The 17,807-nt window shown below is 41.8% G+C and overlaps 1 pseudogene; it reads left to right on the top strand.

The window, feature by feature from the left end:
* Window positions 1-2,608: 2,608 nt before the first annotated feature.
* On the top strand, window positions 2,609-13,485 carry LOC130023689 (SNW domain-containing protein 1-like; annotated as a pseudogene).
* The last annotated feature ends 4,322 nt before the right edge of the window (window positions 13,486-17,807 follow it).

The following is a 17,807-nucleotide window of genomic DNA, read 5'->3' as shown; positions in this document are numbered from 1 at the left end:
AATACTCTTTCAACCGGTAAAGATATAAACAAACTATGGAAGAAAAAAATTTAAGACAAACTATTAATAAAATACAAATCAATCACAAATCACAAATCATCCTGTTATTCTTCGATTGCCTCGAGCAGACCCCAGTAACGTCTCTTTCATCCTAGCCCTGAGATTATATTCAAGGCTCTTTAGGAGAATGAGACCCATCATTGTTACTGGTATTTGGCATATTGGGTATGCCACGGGGAGTTTGCCAGACTCTGCCGTGTGGGCAGGCTACATTCGATAACCTGCCAGTGTGACCAAAGTAGGAATGAGATAATAAGATGTCATAATAGGATGTTGCGTGGCCGCGAGGTTCCGGGAGCTGGTTTTTACAGTCTCTGGGTCTTGGCCGTTGATGGGATTACACGGCGCCAGGGGACCAGTTGGTGGGTGTGAACCCCGCCTACTGGAATTTGGAGGATCTGGGTGTAGGATGCTCTGCCCCAATCTGAGTAGGCTTGGAGATCTGGGCCCCGGTCTCAGCATGGTGGTGGCTGGTCCTGGAGGTCTTTGGCTGCTGGAGCCCTGGTCGGGGCGGGGAGGAAAGCTCAACCCGCTCCCCTCCAAGGGGCCGAGGCGAGGACAGCCAGGCGTGGGGGCAGGAGACTAAAGAATTAAATACAATGAATTGAAAACTTATCAAGAGACTTTGTGCTTAGTGAAAAAAAATCCAATCTCAAAACCTGCACTTTTTCTGTCCAGTTATATAACATGTATAAAATGGTAAAATTGTGAGTATAAAGTGGAATGAAAATCAGTTACTACAAGAGTTTGGGGATGAGCACTACAATTTTATCCCTTTGTGAATGTTATATAATTGCAACAGAGTCCTTTTTTCACCATTTAATGTGGTTATGGAGGAAATTATCATTTGGAAAATGGGTTAAGTATACTAGAAAACTTTCTATTTTGCAGTTTCTGGAAGGCAATATATTTCAAAACAAAAAGTTGCAGTTTTTTAAAGGGACAATAAAATAAGGGAGTTTTAAAATATGAACTGCATTGAAAGGTAGGATTTTATTCCTTGTTTTAATACTTTCCTAATACATATAGCTTAAATAAAATTGAATTTAATAATATATGAATATGTAAGAACCACATATAGCTTAAATAAAATTGAATTTAATAATATATGAATATGTAAGAACCAGGTAATTTAAAAGTTAACTGCAAACTAAATATCTTAGGATGCTAAATAATTATCAGGAGCGATAGCACAGCGGTAGGGCGTTCACCTTACAAGCGGCCAACATGGCCGACCCGAGTTCGATTCCTCTGCCCCTCTCGGAGAGCCCGGCAAGCTACCAAGAGTATCTCGCCCGCACGGCAGAGCCTGGCAAGCCACCTGTGATGTATTCGATATGCCAAACACAGTAACAACAAGTCTCATGATGGAGATGTTACTGGGTCCACTCGAACAAATCGAGCAAATACACTAAGCTTTAAAATTATAATATAGACCTCACAAATTCAGTATATTATTATTCAGTTTTTAAAAAGAGTAAGAAATTAGTTGAAAATTTTAGTAAGTCTAAAAAGGAAAATATTTTAAATAAAAAATAACTAGTTTAAGGAAAAATTAGTTGAAAATTTAATAATCAGTCCATATTACTTGGATAATAGTACATCAAAATTAGGTGATATTTTTACTCCCAGGATTATAATTTATTATTTTATTCTTTATATGATTTTGAAATTAATATATGAATCAGAGACCTGGACCCTACGCAAACAGGATGAGAACGCTATTCGGGTCTCACAAAGAGGAACAGAAAGAGCTTTGCTTGGAATATCACGTTTCACTCAAACTCAAATGAGAGAAAGAATCTGGAGTTCCGACCTCCATCAACGATCAAGAATCAGGAACGCTATCTCGTTTGCCAAGGTGTCAAAAATCAGATGGGCTGGACACGTAATGAGATTTAAAGACGACCGCTGGACGAGAGCTGTTACCGACTGGATTCCACGGGATGTCAAAAGACCCCGTGGCCGCCCACCTACCAGATGGTCAGACTTCTTCATCAAGATCATGAACGATCGGTTTGAGGCTCTTCGTGTTCCTAGAGCGAACAGACGCCATTGGGCTACACTGGCATGAGACAGGGACAAATGGAGACGTTACTGGCACCCGCTCGAGCAAATCACTGATTAACGGGAAGTCAAGTGATCAAGTGATGATTTTGAAGAATATAATTCATAATCAACTACATCACTATATATACTCTACTTCATGTAAATTTCTCCAAAATTAAATCTCACTATTTCCAGACTATATGAAGACCTGATGAATTTGAACATGAAATCTCAATGTTTGTTCCTTAGATACACTTCACATGTTTCAAGTATGACTGATTGCTTGTTGAATCCCATTATTTCTCCGATGTCTGGGGGATTTTTGAAAACCCTAACATTTGCAGGAAGTGAACTCTAGCCTACTCCATCATACAGCACCTGTCAGAGATGCTTCTGCTGCACATTGTCTCTCATGGAATAGAGTTATCCAGTAAAATTGCTCTTCCTGGGCTAGCAAAAGTGCCCAGCATCCTTTTTCAAGACTCTTATTTTGACAGCGATGAAGATACCAGGTGACAATAACAAAAATAAAGGTTGGTGTTTACAATGTGAGATTTATAGATGGCCATGTGTTTCACCATGGAAGTTGTGGGAAGCTAGTAAACATTACAGATTTATTTTTCTTTTAGTCTTGTTAAAGAGTCACGGTCCACGGTTACAGTCCTCCTATTGTTTATTGATTTGCTCGAGCGGGCCCAGTAACGTCTCCATCATGAGACTTGTTACTGTGTTTGGCATATCGAGTACATCACAGGTAGCTTGCCAGACTCTGCCGTGCAGGCGAGATCCTCTCGGTAGCTTGCTAGGCTCTCCGAGAGGAGCGGAGGAATCGAACTCGGGTTGGCCATGTTGGCTGCGTGCAAGGTAAACGCCTAACCGCTGTGCTATCGCTCCAGCCCTGTTAAAGAGTATTTAGATTGAAACCAGGAACCAGTTTGATTATTAAACATTAGACTGAAAATTCCTCTTGTATTCAACCATTTGTGGGGGTGGGGGGACTTGATGGAATTGAGTTGGCAAACAGAATGATCAGAAGACCTCTAAGAGAAGGGAGTTAACCAAATCATGGTATTTCTTTCAGAACATAAAATGAGCTTTTGCTCTACTTTTAGTGAGTACCAAGAGGTAGCATCATCCTTGATGTATAAGCTTCTGAAACAATTATCATCTTGCAAACAATGCCAGAAACACTTTGAAAATATTAGATCTGTAAGATGTATTTATTTTTATTTTATTTTATTTATTTGGATTTTTAATCCAGATCCAATCATGGCTGTGGGCTATTCCCAGCAATGTGCTCAGAGATCATTCTCGATGGTACTGGAGGACTATGCGGTAGCAGATATTAAACCCAGGTCTCCTATATATAAAACAGGCACTCTTATTCATTGCACTCTCTCTGGTCCTTTCAGATGTTTTTAGGTAAAAGATCCATGTTACTAGTTAAAGCAGTGAAAAATAACCCTGAGGTTTTCCTTTCAAGCCCTTGAATACTCATCTCACTTGCTTCTATGTTTCTTTGCTTATTTCTTTATTTCCACTCTGGAGAAGCCTTTGTTCTCTCTTGAACACATTTCCTCTTTTTCTCTCCTCTCGCATCTTTCTAAGCAAGTTCTACTCAATAAAAACTATGAAACTAATACTCAATACAGTAGAAACAAGGGTCAGGAGGATTGGTGCATCATTGGAAGTCTGCCTCAAGTGCCAGGGAGAAGGCAGTTGGGATAAAAAAAAAAGAGACCACTGTGACAATGATAATTGAAAATGATCACTCCGGATAAGAACTGTATGCATAAGTAAGTAAAGGAACAAACAAGTGAGCCAGTGCAATCCTGGCTGGTCTTGCTGAAAAGGAAATTATCTACAAACCAGTGGCTATAATCGTGAGAGTGCGTGCATTTTCCAATTAATGAAGTATTTTCCCTGTGGTCATGAGTTTTAGGATATTTCTTCTTTCAAGAAAGTTGCTCTATACTTTTCCCTTTTTTTCCCTCCTTGTTTTTCAGGGTATCCAGAGTTACAAGATCCTGCTTCTCCCCAAGACCAATATTCACAGCAAGATTCTTCCACGTAAGATTTACTTTACGTAGATGAAAGTTCTTCACACTTTATTCAGAACAACAACAAAAAAAAAACATGTAGCTGGGTGCTACTTTGAATCAGTATCAGTTGTTTGCTCAGTAATTTTTTCACAAGTTATGATTATACAATTTTAAACGATAGCACAGCAGTAGGGCGTTTGACTTGCACGCCGCCAACATGGCCAACCCGAGTTCGATTCCTCCGCCCCTCAGTAACAACAAAGTCTCCAATGGAGACGTTACTGGGCCCGCTCAAGCAAATCGATGAACAACGGGAGGACAGTGATACAGTGATGTTTTATAAAAGACTAGGTCCCATATCATTTACTAAAGATATTAATACAAACTTTCTAAAGATATTTATAATAAAGCATATTAGTCTAAAGTAACTTCCATTAGATACATCACAGTTCAATATCACTGTCAAAAAGATTTTGTCTATGAGGAGTATAGCCATACACCAAAGCACAGACTCAACAGAATTGAAAACATCACTTCTGAGCAGCAACCATTGAAACTTTGTAATGTGCCTGTCAAGTTGACAGGTAGAGGTGGAGTGGGGGTAGGGATAGGGAGGAAATCTGGAAACAGTGATGGAGGGAAGTTGGCACTGGTGGAGCGATTGTCATTAAACTATTGTATGCCTAAAATGTGACTATCAGTGACTTTGTAAATTGCACAGCGGGTAGGGCGTTCGCCTTACAAGCGGCCAACATGGCTGACCCGAGTTCAATTCCTCCGCCCCTCTCGGAGAGCCCGGCAAGCTACCGAGAGTATTCGATATGCCAAACACAGTAACAACAAAGTCTCCAATGGAGACGTTACTGGGCCCACTCGTGCAAATCGACGATCAACGGGAGGCCCTTTACCTTTACCTTTACCTTTTTTTAAATTGTCATGTATCTATGAGTGGACATTATCTGTACTGATACTATAATGACCCCAAAAGATGAAGAAAAGGGAATAATTGAGATAGGAGAGATTATACTACTTTATAAAGACATTTGTTAACAGATTTGGATGAGTTAAGAAACAGATTCAAACCTGGCAAGGCCAAGAGGTCCCACCTAAATGCAATGAAAGGTCATTCCCGTAATTTTTCTCTGAAATGTGCCTCTCAAAATGGGCCAATTTTCAATATTATCTGAACTTCAAACCTACAGACCCAAAGGTTTTCCTGGGTTTGGGGAAAAGTTGCCAGGAATTTTTGGTTTGAAGGTGACTCTCTCAGCTGGTGAATAGAAGATTGTTGGCAAACTCTACAGATAGCTGGCAAACTCAGTCAGTCAATGGTCTCCCAGACCTCCTCTTTTTGGCTACCAACCTCTCCCGTCTCACTGCCAATAGAATTTTGTGCTTATTTTTGTGGAACTGTGGACTCCCTCCAATAAAATCATATTGTGATCATATACGACTGACGTGAGTAATAAGCAAAATCTCTTCACTCTTTGGGAGTCTACGTTATTGAGATAAGTAGATTATGTACCAGTTTTATTGCATGCTGTATTATAAAGAACATTTTGCATATAGTTTGCATATTGTTGTCTATAATTCTTTTCTAGAAATAAAATTCTAGTTGAAAAGTGAATGTGCACTGGTGGAGGGATGGGTGTTTGATCATTGTATGACTGAAACACAAACATGAAAGATTTGTAACTGTATCTCACGGTTATTCAATACAAAAAAGAAAGAAAAAAAGTGAATGGACACTTACTTACTACCAAAATATATTCTAAATATAAGAGAGAGAAAGAGATAGAGAGAGACAGAGACAGAGACAGAGAGAGATGGAGACTATATAAAGCAGTATATGAGATTGTCATTCTCAATTCTCTTGGATATTTTTTTTGTTTTTTATCTCTGCCAGTTTTATCATTAAAGTATAAGATAACTTTTTCCATATTAAAAAATAATGGACTAGAAACATAGTACAGTGGATAAGGCACTTGTCTTATCCGGGTTCGAGTTCTGGCACCACTTATGGTCCTCCAAGACCCGCCAGGAGTGACCCCTGAGTGCAGAGCTAAGACTAAGCCCTGAACATCACCAAGTGTGACCCAAAAGCAAATTAAAGAAATACTAAAATCTTATGTACTATTATTTTTATTAATCATCTTTCTTGCATTTATTTCCTATTGTTATAATCAAAGTGCAACCATTTTAGTTATTAGTAGCCATTTTGCTATTGTGTGTGATTATGTAAACTGAAGGATGAACTGGGAATTAGCCCAAGACCACATCTTAAAAAAGAGAACAGTATGAACAAAAAATCACAAAAATTACAGAGAGTGCCAGCCAATTAGTAAAAAGAAGGAATCTAGTGGTCGGAAAAGTGTCAGAAGAATAGAACAGAAGGGCATGCACAGAAGGCACTAACTTATCAGCTTACAAGTCAACCAGGGAGAAAGAACAACATGGTCAGCCAAAGATGTGGTTCTTGGTCTACTTAAACTTTGCCCCAAGAAGGCAGGGGGATGTCTTACCCTGGCTAATATTCTATGGGGTACAGCCATGACCTGTCAGTCTATAATAACTCTGCAATAGCACTGCACTGTCACTGTAGCACTGTCCTCCCATTGTTCATTACTTGCTCAAGCAAGGACCAGTAACGTCTCCATTGTGAGACTTGCTGTTACTGTTTCTGGCATATTGAATATGCCATGGGGAGCATGCCAGGTTTTTCCATATGGGCGGGATACTCTCGGTAGCTTGCCAGGCTCTCTGAGAGGGATGAAGGAATTGAACCTGGTCAGCCTCATACAAGGGAAACACCCTACCCTCTGTGCTACCACGATTCCCAACAACTCTGCAATAAAATCTTTAAACTCCTCACAGGTGTCTTGTGTTTGAATTGCAGACCCTAACACTAACAATTTTTCCACTTCAATTCTCATAGTTATTGTGATCTTAAAAATTTACTGTAGGTATTGATTTAAAATTTTATAAAAGTTATATTAATTTGAGAGCAATTGCTCCTTTAAAATATTGGCATATTTCTAAATAATGCCAATTATTTAGCATTATTTAGAAATAATTTTTATTGCTTTTATCCCCATATTTATTATTAAAAATCAGTCATCTCTATAGCTCCTTACTTTTCTTGGGAGATATTATTTTGCAATTTTATTGTTATTTCAAGATCAATTTATAGTTACCCTTTTATATTTTACTATGTTTTCCCAAATTTTCTACAAATTTAAAGTACCTACTTAGAAGTTTATCAGTTTTCCATTACCTTTAGGAAAAATTCAGAATTCTTCCTAAAGAATTTCCACTACCGAGAAAACCTGGCCTGCACATGGTCTATAATCTCAAGCCTCAAGATAGTCTCCAAATAATCGCAGATTCCTCTACAACTCTCCAATTTCTGCAGGGTGGCGAGGAGAGGAGTGAAATGTGACCCAGAAGAGGAGTGAGGGACCCTCAGCTTCTTTCCTGGGACACTTGCTGACAAGGACCCTTGGGGTGGGGGGAGGGACCCTCCTAGGTGCTCTCTGTCTAAGCCTCTATTTGAGCTGAGCGTGGAGTCGGGGAAGACCTGCGGAAGAGCAGGATGCAAAATGCCCTGTGAGCCCCTTTGCTCACTGCTCTGATGGATGCAGGGCCAGCAGCTGGGAGACACGACAGACTTGCCAGGGTCTAAGCATTGCATTGCAGGGGGCCCTGTAGCCTCAGCCTTAGAGTGAGACTCTGAATCTGAGAAGAGACACCTTGTCTCCCATGTCAGCAGGTAAGAGGGATTCAGAGGGTGAATCTGATGTTGGCTGCCCTCACACTGAGATAAGACCTACTCTGCGCATTTAGAAGAGCTGGTGCTATGCGCACCCCAGGCTCAGTCCCTCAGATTCAATGCCAGGATGCTTGGCTATCCAAATATGCAAGCCGATGTCAGGACACATGGCCGTAGGGTTGGTCCTGATCTGTAGTTCAGTACACGAAAAGACCCGAAAAACTCCCTGTTCCTCAGAAGGAACCAGAAGGTGCTCAGCACCGTTTCTGGTTCCTGCTCATTCCCCGGCTGCATCTGTGAGGACACTGGAGAAGGTGGGTAGCCTTGTGTGCTTCCATCCCAGGTGAGATGCAGATGGTTCTTTTAATTAATTAATTAATTAATTTTATAAAGTAGTTCACAATATTGGATTATATTTAATGTTTGAACACCAATCCCACCACCATATTTTCAGATTTTTCCATCCCGAACCCCAACCCAAGCCCCAAATAAGAACCGAAATAATTCATTTTTTATTAGTTGTTATGAAAAAATGGAGAAAATGCCCCCCAAAAAAGTTTCTTTACAGGAAAATGTGTGAAACGTATATTTCACACAGGGACCATCAAGCCCTTGTATGAGATCAGTAACCTGTTGTTAAAGGTTGAACCTTGTTTGCATATATATATATATATATATATATATAGTGTGTGTGTGTGTGTGAAAAAAATATTTCCTTCTAATATTGGTTGTCTCCTACTTTAAACCCCATCAAATATGGTGTGGTACTCTTGGACTATGGGTGGTGTGAGGTATGAGATGTCCAGGAATAGGTTCACTCGTGGGTGAGGCTCAGCCCGAGCATATGGAGAGTGGCCATAATCATGGTGGTAGTTGAGTTCTGGAGGTTTTCAGCTGCCAGTGCTGGGTCCCTTGGGGCTTGGAGGGGCCTCACCCACCCTCCTCCGATGGTGAAACAGCCCAAGTGAAACAGTCAGGAGTGGGGTCAGCCGGCATGGTTATAGCAAGTGTCATGTTATGCAGATATTTCCTGTGGAGGCAGAAGGCCAGCTCTTGTCTTCTAGGATGGCACTGCTTTGCTCTGAAGGCCCTCCTGAAACAACAATTTCTCCAGAAACAACAGTGACAAGCGTGCCCTGTCTTACTGCTTCATCTTCTGCCCCTGGGCTGCTTTCCTGCCCTTTCTTTTTGACTTCTCTGAGTTCATCTTCCCAGGTACCCATTTTGCTCTGCCTCCTTCCTTTGGCTCATTCTTAGAATGGTGTGAAGATTCTAGCAAGCATAACTTTGCTACCTGACTGTGGGGCAATGGGAATGCCAGAGGCAGAGATGGGAGATGCTGGAAATTTGGGGAGCCCCAAACTAGCACAGAGAAACAGATCTGTGAGAATAATCTTGAGAGCTCGTTATTCCCCCACCAAACAGGTACAAGTCCAGGTGCAGCTAAAATCACCCAGAGTCACAAAGTTCAGACCAACAACTGGTGGGACTGCAGGGTGTAGAGCAGGTGGGAATCAGTGGTAGGGGGTCCGAAGTCTTCCTGGAGTTCCAGGCAGAGAGGAAAGTCGTCGCACCTGAAACAGATCTGCTTGGTCATGAGACTTTCCACACAACAGGAAGTGCATCTGCCACTGCAAATGCTGCACTTTATGGTGGGGTGGGGGTCTCTGCAGCTGACTCAGCATGTTGCTGACCAATGCAAGAGGGAAGACACTGAGGTCAAACCCAGGCATATTGTCTGTGCTGAGTTCCTGGAGGAGATGCTCTGGAAGGCTTGTCTACACAGGTGATCAGAATTGCAGTGTTTGCCTTTCTAGACAAGAACAGATGGAACCTTAGGCTTTGTCTTTCCTCATGAACCTGTTGTATAGGGTTTCCAGATTTGAGGGGCCTCCCTCCTCAATTGACGTTAAGATGTTCCTGATAGGAGAGCGATTCTAGTGAAGTGGGTTGGGGAGACACTGGATCTCTCCCAATATGATCCACCAAAGAAGGTTTAGGGTGTGATCTCAGGCAGGCTGAACCTGGGCTGTGCTTGAAAACTCTGGCCATGCAGGTAAAGTGAGGAGTTGGTTTGGGGCCTGAGATCCCTTCTGCCTGATTTCATTAGCTAAGCACCCTGAGCAGTGTGAGGAGCAATTCTTACATATAGAATTGTTACCACTAAGAAATTCTCACAGATTGTTAGGGACCAGAATCCAGAATGTTGGGAGCCGAGATGGAGTGCTACCCAAGGAGAGATCTAGAATAATTTCCCCTGAAGAAAGCACTTTACCTCTGTTTATCTTTATACTCCACTAAACCCATATTTTTATTTATACTTAACTAAACCTGTTTATATTCCTATTTGACCAACACCCTCAGATATGTAGAAGTCTAAGCCAACTAAAGAATGTTTGTAGTTCTACTATTTATGGTTCTCAGCAATGAGAACAGCAAACTGGGGAAGGTTGGACTCTCTGTCTGCAAGGCTGTTGCCCCCTGACCTCAGGCTTTTTCCTCTCTTATTTATCTTTTCTTAATTCTAATGGTTTCCCTTCTTCAGGCCTATTCACCTGGGACAGGTCCCCAAGAACAGATAAAGAAGACCTTAAACCATATGGTTCATCTTGGAATTGCTTAAAAAATTGTGGTCAGAATCCTTTTTGCCTTTTCATTGTGTATAAGATGTTCTTAAATGGATTGAAATAGTCCAACAATTGGTGAAGGATTTTGGTATATAGTAGAAAAACTTAGACTATAATTATGGGGTTTCCCTGGCTTGGAAAATTGACTTAGAGAATAACTGTTACCTGAGATGTCCAGGATGGATGACTACACTCCTTGATGTTGGGGATATGCGACCCTGTGAGTGTCAGGCTGTGAAGGGAATCCCATGCTTCACATCACCTTGCTGCTATATTTGGTGATGGGGTAGCTCCAGCCAAGGCGGAGGGCGGGGAGCAGAAGTGGAGGGAAGTTGAGAGTGGAAGTGAGGGATGCCAAGGAGCTTCAGCCCCAGCAAGAGACACGACAGTCACGCAGCTTAAAGACAGTTTTTCCTTGCATACGTACACCCCTTCCCTCTGCTGTCAAGGGCACCTAGGATCCCAAATCAAAGTTGGTACCTAACCTGAGCTTCTCTTCCAATGTCGTTGGGTTTAGGGGTCTCAGTAGAATCTCCTGCCCACCACCAGAGCTCATGGCAGTGAATAAAAGAGCAGTCACCCTGGTGGAGCAGGGGCTGGAATATGATGTTTTGGGGGATCTCTGGCACTGAGAAAGCTGGATAAATGTTTCTGCATTTAAAAAGGAAGAAAGACAGTCTGATTCAGATGCCCATGGGTAGAGATCATTGATGGACACGACCCTGGTTCCCAGTGTAGGCTTATAGGAACAGAAGCCCCCACCCAACTCTGAAGTGCTGGGCCAAAAGCACAGGCGTGGGGCTGAGGTTTGCACGGGAAAAAGATCAGGAAGAGAACCCCACCTGGCCACACTGCCCAGTATTGTCAGATTTCTCAGCCCTGAGACCACATTTCTTTGACATACATTCTCTGAACTTCTCAGAGAGGAGAAACTGAGGCACCATCCATATGCAGACATCCAAGGCCAGAATCAGAGGACAGTGAACCCCTCAGAAAGAAAGGGGTTAGCTGCAGAAGAATCTGAGATTACCTAGAGACTGTCATGAGATATGAGACTATTAACCGAAAATCCACATGCAAGGCTTTCTTATGATAAGCATTAAGATTAAAGTTTGTTCACTCTCTCTGTCTCTGTCTCTGTCTCTGTCTCTGTCTCTGTCTCTGTCTCTGTCTCTCTCTCTCTCTCTCTCTCTCTCTCTCTCTCTTCCCCCCCCCAGGGTTACAAAGAGGGTGTAAGAGACCAGCCATGCCCCTCCCCATCCACCCTGTGACCCATCCAGATCATGCCATCCTGGGACCCACCCTATTTGCATAAAAGCTCTTCCCCTTAGAGCAGGAAGATATTCAACTGAGGACAGGAGGCTGCTTCTACTTGCCCCAGAAACACAGGGAATATTTGGAGGGGAAGAAGATGTGCTTACCAGATTTTTACCTGCACCTACTTGGCAATCTCAGGACCAGTTTGAGGCTGAAGAAAAGTCTAGATCCCAGAGATTACAAAAAGCCTCACTGGTTTCCTTCCAAAGAGAATCTCTACCATACAGGCACTGGAATGGCTGAATGCCTTGTTTGTTAGAGGAGTATGGTGATGGAGGCACTTTTCCAGAGATCCATGTGGCCCAGTATCCATTGGATATGGGACGGCAGGAAAAAAAAAATCCAATGCACTGGCCATTCAGGTGAATGCCAAAGGAAAAATCAAATTACACAATTGCTCAACAAGGATAGTCAAGAGACAATGCAAGTGCACAGACCTGGTTCCCAAGGACGTCATGAATGTGGGTGACCCAGAGCTCCAAAGACCTGATGAGCCATTAGAGAGACAACAGGAGACACCAGATAAGCCATAGAGGAATTGCTGTCATAGAAGGTAGAGCGTCTGATGAGTATCTCTGCTACATCCTGGTCAACAAGGAGTGACTTTCAACTCAGGAACGAAACTGAGGCTCATGCGGATCGTGGAAATACAGAAAAATCCCATGGAGCCTCCAAAGTTCCAAATAAGTAAGAAAATTCCTCAGGGACAGTCTTCTACCCCTGTACCTGTAATGCATTCTCCTCCCTGGGACATGACTATTAAGGAACAAGAAAACTGGGTGATTGCTCCTTGTATTTCACACTGGAAAATTGCTAAGGATTACACGGTTCCATTAGATAAGCCTGGCAGCCAATGGCAGAGGGCTACAGAGCATTCACATGAATAAGAATGTTGCCAAACTGGCTGAAGCACTGTATGTTGCTGATGGGAAGGCCTGGAAAGCTGTGGAAATGTGGGCTCAAGTGGAGAGAAAGATGGCTCAAAAAGAAAGGGACAAGCCTGAAGAGAGGTTGAGAGCAATGGCCCACAAAGCCAGGGTGGCCCAGAGAAGAACTGGGATCCAAAGCCCTGAAAAGAAAGAGGACGAAGAGGCTCGAACCAGCGAGGAGATGTGGCAGGACAGGCGGAAAGAGAGACACCAGACCCAGAATCTTTCCTGGGCTGCGCCCGAGAAGGCTAAAGGTCAGAGAAATGATGGCCCTGACATCAGTGAGGTGGTACTGAGGGTGCTTAACCCTCTGGCTTCCAGTGAGGCTCTGTAAGACCGGAGGCTCTCAGGGTATGGACAGAGGCTTTGCATCAATGTTTACAATCCCGCATGGAGAAGAGGTGAAGGGGGAGCCCAGAATACTTACAGGCCAAGGAAACACCCAGACAGGGATATGCATGGGGATGCCTTAGCAGCTAGAATGAACATCCACAGATTTCTTCCCAGCAAGGAGTTTTCTGGTTCAGATGGGAAGCAGTGAGGCCAGCTGGGACCAGTTCAGTTTGAAGATCAATTTGGTTTGGACAGGTTTTTACAAGAAGCCAAATGGCATGTTGGATCCAAAAGACCCCCAGAGAGCAGTGACCCCCAAGGAACCGGAGCAGGAAGGCAAGAGGAGAAAAAAGAAATAGGTGAAGCAGGTAGGGAAGCCTGAGAAGGAGCCCCGCCAATGGGACAGAGAAGCAGTATACTCTGTGGAGGAGGAGATGGCACTGGCCAAGGGGCAGCTGCCGTCCAGCCGGCCCTGCAAATCCTTCCACAAGTCCTGGCACGCCCAGATGTGGCCTCCTCAATGTGGACTTTGGCTGCCCAGCAGCAAGAGGCAATGACTCTCAGCCTGTGGCAGCCAGCGAAGGTCGCAGGACACTGTGTCTCAGTGGCTGGGTCAGGACTCCTCTTTGTAAAAAGTGCATACCACTAGGGGAATGGGGAAAGGGTAATGGGGCTTGGTGGTGAGAAATGTGCACTGGTGAAGGGACAGATGTTGAAACTTTGTAAAACTGAAACCCCATCATGAACAATTTTGTACCTGTATTTCATAGTAGTTTGATAAAAATGAATAAATAAAAAGATGGAACAAAAAAGAATTTCCATTGCTCACCTGTGTTTTTTTTATATTATTCCTTTGCTTCTCATAATTTCCCTCTCAATGCATTAAATCTTCTATGGATTCTAGTCTGCATCGAACTATGTCAGAACCTGCACAACTCTTCTAATTTTTCCCTAGAATAGGTCACTTGATCACTTGACATCCCGTTACTCTATTATTTGCTGGAGCAGGTGCCAGTAATGTCTCCAGTTGTCCCTGTCACATGCTAGTGTAGCCTCAAACTGATTGTTCAGGGTCTTGACAAAGAAGTCTGACCATCTCGTAGGTGGGCGGCATCACAATATTTTGATGTCCCATGGCATCCAGTCGGTAACGGCTCTAGTCCAGCAGTCATTTCCAAATCGCATTACGTGTCGAGCCCATCTGATTTTTGACACCTTGGCAAACAAGACAGCATCCCTGATTCTCGATCGTCGACAGAGGTCAGAACTCCCGATTCCTTCTCTCACTTGAGTGAAGCATGATACTCCAAGCATAGCTCTTTCTATTCCTCTTTGGGAGACCCGAATAGCATTCTCATCCTGTTTTCGTAGGGCCCAAGCCTCTGAGGTGTATGTTAATGCAGGAAGAACAGTGGAATTGAAGAGATGTGCCTGGAGCTGGAGGTTCTTTGCCCTCTTAGCTATTTCATTAACACTCTTGAAAGCGTTCCAAGCCGCTCTCTTCCTCCTGTGCAACTCAGGTGCCAGGTCATTTGTCATGTTGACTTTTCAACCTAGGTACACATAACTGTTGCTTTCGAAGATGTTCATTCCATTGACAGCGAATGGAATGTCAGGAATGAGTCTATTTCTCATAAACAATGTCTTCGTGAAATTCAGCTGTAGTCCGGCTTTTCCACACTCATGGTCGAAGTCAGCCAGCATTTGTGCCACTTGGCTAATGTTTGGTGTTATTAGAATGATGTCATCAGCAAAGCAGAGGTGGTGTAGTTGCCGACCATCTATCTTCACTCCCATTACTTCCCATTCTCGTCATCACATGACGTTCTCGAGGGTGTCACAGAAGAATTTCAGTGAAATGGTATTACCCTGTCGAACCCTTCTCTTGACATGGATGTTCACTTCCTTGTTGGATGGTGAGATCCTGGTAGTGAATCTGTAATATAGCTCATGGAGGATCCTGATGTAATGAGTTTGAACTCCCTGTTTGGCTAGGGCTTCGATGACCACTTCCTCTCAACAGAATCAAAGACCTTCTTTAAATCAATGAACGTTAAGCAGAGCGGCACCTTGAACTCCCGAGAAACGTAAATCAGCTTATTTACCATGTGGATATGGTCGATGGTGCTGAATCCTTTTCAGAACCCGGCTTGCTCGCATGGTTGTCCTTTATCTAGTGTTCTGCCAATCCTATTCAGGATGACTTGAGTGAACAGCTTGTAGATGACAGACATCAGGCAAATCAGGCAATAGTTGCCAATGTCAGGGATGTCTCCCTTCTTGTACAGTAGTACAGTCCTGCTGGTTTTCCACTGAGATGGAAACTTGCATTCAGACAGGTAGCGTCCGAAGAGCCGAGCCGGTGTATTGATGAGTACTGACAGCAGTACCCTACTACAGGTATCTCAGCTTATCAGTGTCTTATGCCTATATATAAATCCCTTTTACCTGTAACTCTTAATTTTATTGTTTACTTTTTTCCTTCAAAGTTCTTTTTTAGAATATCTCATTAAAAATTTACAGGTGTATTTTCTTTTTAATCTCACATTTTTAGTTGTATGAGTTAGAGAAGAAATTCTAAGTCTTTTAAAGGCAGAATTTTACATTTTTTTATAGTGAGTGACATAATTTTATTTTATTTTTTATAATTTTATTTTTATAGAAATTTTACATTTTATAGTGACAGGGCAGAGTCTGGCAACTCCCCGTGGCGTACCCAATATGCCAAATACTAGTAACAACGATGGGTTCATTCTCCTAAAGAGCTTTGAATATAATCTCAGGGCTAGGATGAAGGAGACGTTACTGGGGCCTGCTCGAGGCAATCGACGAATAACAGGATGATTTGTGATTTGTGATTTGTGATAGTGAGTTACTGTACCAGCTTTAAGGAAGTAGTATTTCATTTCTGTTAGGATAGTGAAGTGTCCTTCAAACTATAAAAACAGAAAATTAATTCACATCTGACCACTAAATGTACATTTTCAAATGAAACTTAAACTATGCTTATAACTTATACAATTTTTGAATGTTTTTCTAGAATTAATATAAGATAAGATAAAGGTTAAATAGAAAATAATAGGCATCCTAATTTGGAGAAATGACAAATGAATTAACTTTTCTCCATAAGATACATACTAAGAGAAATTATATAGGTTTTCCTTTCATAAATACCTTCAGAAATTAGTTCACAAGAATATTCTGAAGTGTTTTGTATTGGAATTTACATTTTGTGAGGAGACTACTTAAAGATTATTTAAATAAAAGAGTGCAGAATGATCTCCTTTTTTTCTTTTAAAACAATGCATTCTTTATCATGATAATGATTAGAGTAACTTTATTTCACTGAAGACTATGATATCAATAGATCCTTAAATATATTGAGAAAAACTTAATTTAATTAAATGTTCAATACTCCCTCCACCAATTAAGGTAACAAGTGAATATGAAACCAAATGCATAATGAAAAATGTTTTATTTTTTTCACAGAAAAGCTGTTAACAAAAATAAGAAAACACCATTATGATGGAAAGAAAATACCTACACACAATGACCATAACATAGTCAAATTTCTCTTAAATGCTTCTTACTTTGTGCCCTTCCCTTGCTATGCACCTAAAAATATTGTCACTGGAAACAGACTCTATAAAGTACAGCCCCCGTGTAGATGAGGTGCTGAGGAAATACTGGGTTCTGGGATAAAACAATGTATTAATACATACAAACTCACTGGGTGAATAGAAAGAGGGATATATATATATATTATATATGTATATATAATATATATATACACACACACATAAGGCTGGAGCGATAGCACAGCGGTGGGGCGTTTGCCTTGCACGCAGCCAACATGGCCGACCCGAGTTCAGTTCCTCCGCCCCTCTTGGAGAGCCCGGCAAGCTACCGAGAGTATCTCGCCCGCTCGGCAGAGCCTGGCAAGCTCCCCGTGACGTATTCGATATGCCAGACACAGTAACAACAAAATCTCCAATGGAGACGTTACTGGGCCTGGGCCCACTCGAGCAATTCGATGATCAACGGGAGGGCCTTTACTTACTTTACTATATATATATATATATATATATATATATATATATATACACATGAGAATATATATATGAAGAAATATGAAAAGAGTCTGAGAAATCAAATAAGACGAGAATAGTTTATTCAGAAGGGAAACATTGAAGTCAAATGGCATGTAAACAACCATCATTTCATTCAAAGATATCTTAGGAAGGTCTGTTGGTAATCACAGCAAATGGCTTTTTGTAAAAGCTCTCAGAGTGAAAGTTAGATTACAGGGTATGTGAATAAAAGAGGCATTTCAGGCTGTTTTGTAGAATTAATTTGCTTGCATTAGTAAGGAAAAAATATGAAGTAGAAAAACATAATTAAAAATGTATATTCCTTCTTCACTGACTAGAATAGTCTTGCACTGAGAAAGATATTGAAGATTTGAAATGAAATGAAAATAGTGAGTATGACATGTTTTGCAAGGAGATAACATCATGTATCTAAGTAACAGGTGATGAAATTGACCTATAAATGACAGGAGTCTCAGCCCCTTTTGTGCCAGAAGAACAATTTGCCTTGGTATGTGGATTAGCCATTTAGCAATGCAAAGTAAGAGAAAATGTTTTATCAGTATGTATATAAATCGACTGTCACAAGAGGC

The sequence above is a fragment of the Sorex fumeus genome, unplaced genomic scaffold (genome assembly GCF_029834395.1).
Source record: "Sorex fumeus unplaced genomic scaffold, SorFum_2.1 ptg000024l, whole genome shotgun sequence".
NCBI lineage: Eukaryota > Metazoa > Chordata > Mammalia > Eulipotyphla > Soricidae > Sorex > Sorex fumeus.
The sequence above is the reverse complement of the archived record's forward strand: the minus strand, read 5'-3'. Positions and strand labels throughout refer to the sequence as shown.